The sequence below is a fragment of the Triticum urartu genome, unplaced genomic scaffold, assembly GCF_056163025.1.
Source record: "Triticum urartu cultivar PI428250 unplaced genomic scaffold, HENAU_Tu73 scaffold1, whole genome shotgun sequence".
Lineage (NCBI taxonomy): Eukaryota > Viridiplantae > Streptophyta > Magnoliopsida > Poales > Poaceae > Triticum > Triticum urartu.
Window position 1 is genome coordinate 13,986,600 of NW_028259461.1, and position 8,347 is coordinate 13,994,946.

The window sequence follows — 8,347 nt, forward strand, 5'->3', positions numbered from 1 at the left end:
TTCCTGACACGATTGCCTCTTTATCTTTATATAGATAGATTCTATGGGGTTATTACTTAGTAAGTCTATTTTGTACAAGAGCCCCTCCTATCTGATAGAAAAGGGTCCCATGATCCCGAGCCGATCTTACCTTGGCTCGCAAACCCCAAGTTTGTCTATGAAGAGCTAATCTAATTGTATTTTTTTCTAGAATGGATTTCTTATGTGGAATACTAATGGATAGGGCTTCGTTGCTAAGTGCTACAAGATCTAGTGCACTGGAACTCGTGGTTATGGACCCGAATCCTTTAGTATGGAACATTGTCTTTTCCAAGTAAAAACCCCTAGTATATGAAAGAATGAAAAGGTGCTTTCGTTCTTGTGGAATAAGAAGCCCTCGTACCTTAATGAAAGGAAAATCGTAATTTTTCGTTAGGTATTTGACCAAATAGGATCGTCCAGTTCCTACAGAACCTATCACTAAAATACCCGATAGGGCTAAGCGGAACGAAAAGGGTTTTCCATGAGATGGTAAATGAAAACGATTAGTCCCACACGAGGTTTGGGAATAAGTGATTGTCTGATAATGAGCAAGGAATATACGTCTTTCTGCTAAAGAGGATCTATTAAACTCATAATTCATTAGATCCTTGTTATCAATGCCAACTAGGTATCATAAGTAAATGGATCCCGGTTGTTCAATCCTTTGATAACCAAGGTCATTCTTTGCTAAAGAGAAATGATCACTATGAGTCAGACTCAATAGAATTGGATCCATTCCAAATAGCGAGAATTAGGATTCTTGATCCCTCTCAATCTCTCTTTCAATTCGAGGATCCAGAGAGGTGTTTTCATAGTCATCTCCGAATATTTGCCATCTCGGAATATTTTCGATTTCATTTTTCTATGATATGTCTTTCTATATGAAAATTGGTTATTTACGATGTACGATGATCCCTGTTAAGCATCCATGGCTGAATGGTTAAAGCGCCCAACTCATAATTGGTAAATTTGCGGGTTCAATTCCTGCTGGATGCACACGAACGGGAACATTCCATAAGTCTATTGGAACTGGCTCTCTATCCATGGAATCTCATCCATCATCCATACATAACGAATTGGTATGGTATATTCATACCATAACATAAGAACAATAAGAACTCGAATTCTTATCGATACTGGAACTCAGAGCATAGGAGGGAAAGTCGATTTATGGATGGAATCAAATACGCAGTATTTACAGAAAAAAGTCTTCGTTTATTGGGAAAGAATCAATATACTTTTAATGTCGAATCGGGATTCACTAAGACAGAAATAAAGCATTGGGTCGAACTCTTCTTTGGTGTTAAGGTGGTAGCTGTGAATAGCCATCGACTACCTGGAAAAGGTAGAAGAATAGGACCTATTCTGGGCCATACAATGCATTACAGACGTATGATCATTACCCTTCAACCGGGTTATTCTATTCCACTTCTAGATAGAGAAAAAAACTAAAGGAGAATACTTAATAATACGGCGAAACATTTATACAAAACACCTATCCCGAGCACACGCAAGGGAACCGTAGACAGGCAAGTGAAATCCAATCCACGAAATAATTTGATCCATGGACGGCACCGTTGTGGTAAAGGTCGTAATTCCAGAGGAATCATTACCGCAAGGCATAGAGGGGGAGGTCATAAGCGCCTATACCGTAAAATAGATTTTCGACGGAATCAAAAAGACATATCTGGTAGAATCGTAACCATAGAATACGACCCTAATCGAAATGCATACATTTGTCTCATACACTATGGGGATGGTGAGAAGAGATATATTTTACATCCCAGAGGGGCTATAATTGGAGATACTATTGTTTCTGGTACAAAAGTTCCTATATCAATGGGAAATGCCCTACCTTTGAGTGCGGTTTGAACTATTGATTTACGTAATTGGAAGTAACCAATTAGGTTTACGACGAAACCTAGAAATCGATCACTGATCCAATTTGACTACCTCTACGGGATAGACCTCAACAGAAAACTGTTGAGTAACGGCAGCAAGTGATTGAGTTCAGTAGTTCCTCATAGAAAATTATTGGCTCTAGAGATATGGTAATATGGAGAAGACAAAATTGTTTGAAGCACGCACAGAACCGGAAGCGCCCCTTGTTTCAAAGAGAGGAGGACGGGTTATTCACATTTAATTTGATGGTCAGAGGCAAATTGAAAGCTAAGCAGTGGTAATTAAGACCCCCGGGGGAAAATAGGGATGTCTCCTACGTTACCCATAATATGTGGAAGTATCGACGTAATTTCATAGAGTCATTCGATCTGAATGCTACATGAAGAACATAAGCCAGATGACGGAACGCAGAGACCTAGGATGTAGAAGATCATAACATGAGCGATTCGGCAGATTTGGATTCCTTTCCTATATATCCACTCATGTGGTACTTCATCATATGATTCATATAAGATCCATCTGTCTAGAGATCGTCATATACATCTAGAAAGCCGTATGCTTTGGAAGAAGCTTGTACAGTTTGGGAAGGGGTTTTTTGAGAGAAAAGAAGAATCTACTTCAACCGATATGCCCTTAGGCACGGCCATGCATAACATAGAAATCACACGTGGAAGGGGTGGGCAATTAGCTAGAGCAGCAGGTGCTGTAGCGAAACTCATTGCAAAAGAGGGTAAATCGGCCACTTTAAGATTACCATCTGGGGAGGTCCGTTTAGTATCCCAAAACTGCTTAGCAACAGTCGGACAAGTGGGTAATGTTGGGGTGAACCAAAAAAGTTTGGGTAGAGCCGGATCTAAGTGTTGGCTAGGTAAACGCCCCGTAGTAAGAGGGGTAGTTATGAACCCTGTGGACCACCCCCATGGGGGCGGTGAAGGGAAAGCTCCCATTGGTAGAAAAAAACCCACAACCCCTTGGGGTTATCCTGCGCTTGGAAGAAGAACTAGGAAAAGGAAAAAATATAGCGATAGTTTTATTCTTCGTCGCCGTAAGTAAATACGTAACTAGGAATATGGAAAATTGCATTTTTGGAATTTGCAATAATGCGATGGGCGAACGACGGGAATTGAACCCGCGCATGGTGGATTCACAATCCACTGCCTTGATCCACTTGGCTACATCCGCCCCTTATCCAGCTAAAGGATTTTTTTCTTTTTTCCATTGATCATTATTCTATTTATTCTGACCTCCGTACTTCGATCGAGATATTGGACATAGAATGCCACTCTTTAAAAAGGAAAAAAGGAGTAATCAGCTGTGACACGAAAAAAAACGAATCCTTTTGTAGCTCATCATTTATTGGCAAAGATAGAAAAGGTCAATATGAAGGAGGAGAAAGAAACAATAGTAACGTGGTCCCGGGCATCTAGCATTCTACCCACAATGGTTGGCCATACAATCGCGATTCATAATGGAAAGGAACATATACCTATTTACATAACAAATCCTATGGTAGGTCGCAAATTGGGGGAATTCGTGCCTACTCGGCATTTCACGAGTTATGAAAATGCAAGAAAGGATACTAAATCTCGTCGTTAACTGAATTCTGAATAGAAAGATTAAGAAGAAAAAAAGATTCAAAATAAAGACAGAAATACCCAATATCTTGCTAGAACAAGATATTGGGTATTTCTGTCTTCAAAAATTCTTATATGTTAGCAGAAAAACCTTATCCATTAATAGATGGAACTTCAACAGCAGCTAAGTCTAGAGGGAAGTTGTGAGCATTACGTTCGTGCATTACTTCCATACCAAGGTTAGCACGGTTGATGATATCAGCCCAAGTATTAATAACGCGACCTTGACTATCAACTACAGATTGGTTGAAATTGAAACCATTTAGGTTGAAAGCCATAGTACTAATACCTAAAGCAGTGAACCAGATTCCTACTACAGGCCAAGCAGCCAAGAAGAAGTGTAAAGAACGAGAGTTGTTGAAACTAGCATATTGGAAGATTAATCGGCCAAAATAACCATGAGCAGCCACAATATTATAAGTTTCTTCCTCTTGACCAAATTTGTAACCCTCATTAGCGGATTCATTTTCAGTAGTTTCCCTGATCAAACTAGAGGTTACCAAGGAACCATGCATAGCACTGAATAGGGAACCGCCGAATACACCAGCTACACCTAACATGTGGAATGGATGCATAAGGATGTTGTGCTCTGCCTGGAATACAATCATAAAGTTGAAAGTACCAGAGATTCCTAAAGGCATACCATCAGAAAAGCTTCCTTGACCAATAGGGTAAATCAAGAAAACAGCAGTAGCAGCTGCAACAGGAGCTGAATATGCAACAGCAATCCAAGGACGCATACCCAGACGGAAACTAAGTTCCCACTCACGACCCATATAACAAGCTACACCAAGTAAGAAGTGTAGAACAATTAGCTCATAAGGACCACCATTGTATAACCACTCATCAACAGATGCAGCTTCCCAAATTGGGTAAAAGTGCAATCCGATCGCCGCAGAAGTAGGGATAATAGCACCAGAGATAATATTGTTTCCATAAAGTAAAGAACCAGAAACAGGCTCACGAATACCATCAATATCTACTGGAGGGGCAGCGATGAAGGCGATAATAAATACAGAAGTTGCGGTCAATAAGGTAGGGATCATCAAAACACCGAACCATCCGATGTAAAGACGATTTTCAGTGCTAGTTATCCAGTTGCAGAAGCGACCCCACAGGCTTGTACTTTCGCGTCTCTCTAAAATTGCAGTCATGGTAAGATCTTGGTTTATTCAAATTGCAAGGACTCCCAAGCACACGTATTAACTAGAATATAGATAATAGAAGGCTTGTTATTTAACAGTATAACATAGACTATATACCAATGTCAACCAAGTCAGCCCAAAGATTAGCTATCCATATAACTAAATTAACCAAACCAATAATTTTGTATTTGTAAATGAAGTGAGTCAAAGTGAAAAACTTTGATGGGTCTTTTCTATATGGGTTGCCCGGGACTCGAACCCGGAACTAGTCGGATGGAGTAGATAATTCTTCCTTGTTACAATAGAGAAAAATCCCTCCCCAAATCGTGCTTGCATTTTTCATTGCACACGACTTTCCCTATGTAGAAATAGCCAATTTCTATTCCAAAGAGGAAGTTCTACTAATTTTTTTAATTAGTAAGTTGATTCACCTACTCTTTATTATAATAAAAAGAACATTTCAGAATGAAAAATAGAAAAGTTTTTTCTTGATCATTTATCAACCCTTTCCTGTTTCTTAATTTCGTCTAATGATTAATTAAGAGGGTTGACCAGGTCATTGATACGTATAATATCCAAATACCAAATACGCTCAGTGTGTGATCCACAGAAAGAAAAAAGAGTTGTTTTGGTGAACATCAAAGAAAAAACTTGCTCTTCTTCCATAAAAAATTCTTCTAAAAATGCCGAACCCAATCGTTGCATAAAAGTTCGTACCGTGCTTTTATGTTTACGAGCTAAAGTTCTAGCACATGAAAGTCGAAGTATATACTTTAGTCGATACAAAGTCCGTTTTTTCGAAGATCCACTATGATAATGAAAAAGATTTCTACATATCCGACCAAATCGATCAAGAATATCCCAATCTGATAAATCTGTCCAAATGGGTTTACTAATAGGATGCCCCGATCCAGTACAAAATTGAGCTTTTGATAAGTATCCTATGAGGAGAGTAGCGGGGACTATGGTATCGAATTTTTTCATTCGAGTATCTATTAGAAATGAATTCTCCAGCATTTGATTCCTTACTAACAAAGAACTTTTTTGTACACTTGAAAGGTACCCCATAAAATCGAAGCAAGAGTTTGCTAATTGGTTTATATGGATTCTTCGCGGCTGAGTCCAAAAACAGAAATAATATTGCCAGAAATTGATAAGGTAGCATTTCCATTTCTTCTTCAAAAAAAAAGTGCCTTTTGATGCAAGAATTGCCTTTCCTTGATATCGAACATAATGCATAAGAGGATCCATAAAGAACCATAGGGTTTTCCGAGAAAAACCAGGGTACATTATCCCAAAATGTTCCATCTTCCTAGAAAAGTGGATTCGTTCCAGAAAAGTTCCAGAAGATGCTAATGGTAAGCAAGAAGATTGTTTACGAAGAAACAACAAAAAAAATTCATATTCTGATACATAAGAGTTATATAGGAATTGAAATAGTCTTTTATTTTCTTTTTGAAAAAAAAAAATGGATTTCATTGAAGTAATAAAACTATTCCAATTCGAATAATAGTTGAGAAAGAATCGCAATAAATGCAAAGATGGAACATCTTGGATACGGTATTGAAGGAGTTGAACCAGGATTTCCAAATGGATAGGATAGGGTATTTCTATATGTGATAGATAATCCAAATGCAAAAATTTGTCTTCTAAAAAGGGAAATATTGAATGAATAGAGCGTAAATTCTGAAACTTTGGTATTTCTTTTTCTTTCAGACAAAAAAATTCCCGTAGCGAGAATGGGATTTCCACAACGATCGCAAACCCTTCAGATAGAATCTGAGAATAAAACTCAGAATAAAAATAATTTTTGTAATCCAATAATCGATCTTGGTTAGGATGATTAACCGAGTTATCCAAAAAATTCTGCTGATACATTCGAATAATTAAACGTTTCACAAGTAGTGAACTAAATTTCTTGTTATTACAACTAACAACTATTTCCACAGGTTCAGAACCATTTAATCCATAATGGTGGGCAAATGCATAAATATATTCCTGAAAGAGAAGTGGGTAGACAAAGTATTGTTGACGAGATTTATGTTTTTCTGAATACCCTTCGAATTTTTCCATTTGTATTTCTACTTGAATCAGAGAGAAGAAGCATTTCTCGGTTTATCGAATGATGATACATAGTGCAATATGGTCAGAACAGGGTGTTGCATTTTTAATACAAACCCTGGAAAGAAAGGGAGTCTAATCCACAGATCTTTTTCTGCTCCTTTTCTACCCAATTAGTTTATGTTTGTTCTAATTAAAAAAAAAGAACAGAACAAGTTTTTTATTTTTGCAGGCCAATCGCTCTTTTGACTTTGGAATACAGCCTCTTTATCAATATACTGCTTCTTTTACACATTCAATCCATAACATCCCTTATTCAATCCATAATCAAGAATAATTAGGATTTCTAAAAAAAAAAAGAAAAAATAAAGGGTCCACTCATAGGAAAACCCAACCTTTCCCCGCATCCGGCACTAATCTATTTTTAACGTCTAATTAGAGCGGGGAATCATTCCAATTAGGAAGTTCAGCTCGTTGCTTTTTATTTTACCAGAATTGGAGCCAGGCTCTATCCATTTATTCATTAGACCCAGAAAATCGTAATTTTGGATTCCATTCAAAAAAGATTGATTTTATTACGACATGCTATTTTTTCCATTCATTACCTTTGAGGATCAGTCGTGGTCTTCTAGACTCTACCAAGAGTCTGGACGAATTTGTTGTTTCATCCAAATGTGTAAAAGATCATAGTCGCACTTAAAAGCCGAGTACTCTACCATTGAGTTAGCAACCCAGATAAAAAAAGGATCTTAGATACGATCGAAATCCAAAAATCAATGGAATTACACCGCGCGCTTCTGTCAAAACATTGAACTAGCAAGACATCAAAAGATTTTTTTTATCGACCATGAAAAACACTCAAATGCCAAAACGAACAGGTCCGGTGAAATTCCACTAAAGTAAAGTTAAAAAAAGAGCGACCCTAATCACGATGGCCAAATTCTCCTTATTTTTAGCGATTTTTATTAACAAAAAATATATATTATAAAAAATATATATTATATTGTATGAGAATACATGCAAGAGGAACACCCTTATCATTTGAGCGAAGTGTAGGCGGAAAAATTGAATATGGAGTGAGGATAAAGAGACCCATCTATCTACAAATTCTATTTGTTCAATAGACCTTTGTCAATGGAAATACAATGGTAAGAAAACAAATTAGATAGAAAAAGTAAATAAAATAGGGGCTTATGTTGGATTGGCACGATATAATATAAATCCAAATAGGATTAAAAAAGAGGTAAATTGTGTCTAAATAATTAGACAACTAGGAATACTAATAATCTTCTCCTATCCTATTTTTTGATTCATTTAGTTCTTCAATTAACTCAAAGTTCTTTCTTTTTCTTTAAAGAATTCTGCCTTCCTTAAAATATCATAAACAGTTCTTGTTGGTTGAGCACCCTTTTCAAGGAAATAGAGAATAGCTGGAACATTTAAACAAGTTTGATTCTTTATCGGATCATAAAAACCTACTTTTTGAAGATCTCTTCCTTCTCTTCGAGATCGAACATCAATTGCAACGATTCGATAGACAGCTTATTGGGATAGATGTAGATAAACAACGCCCCCCCCTAGAAA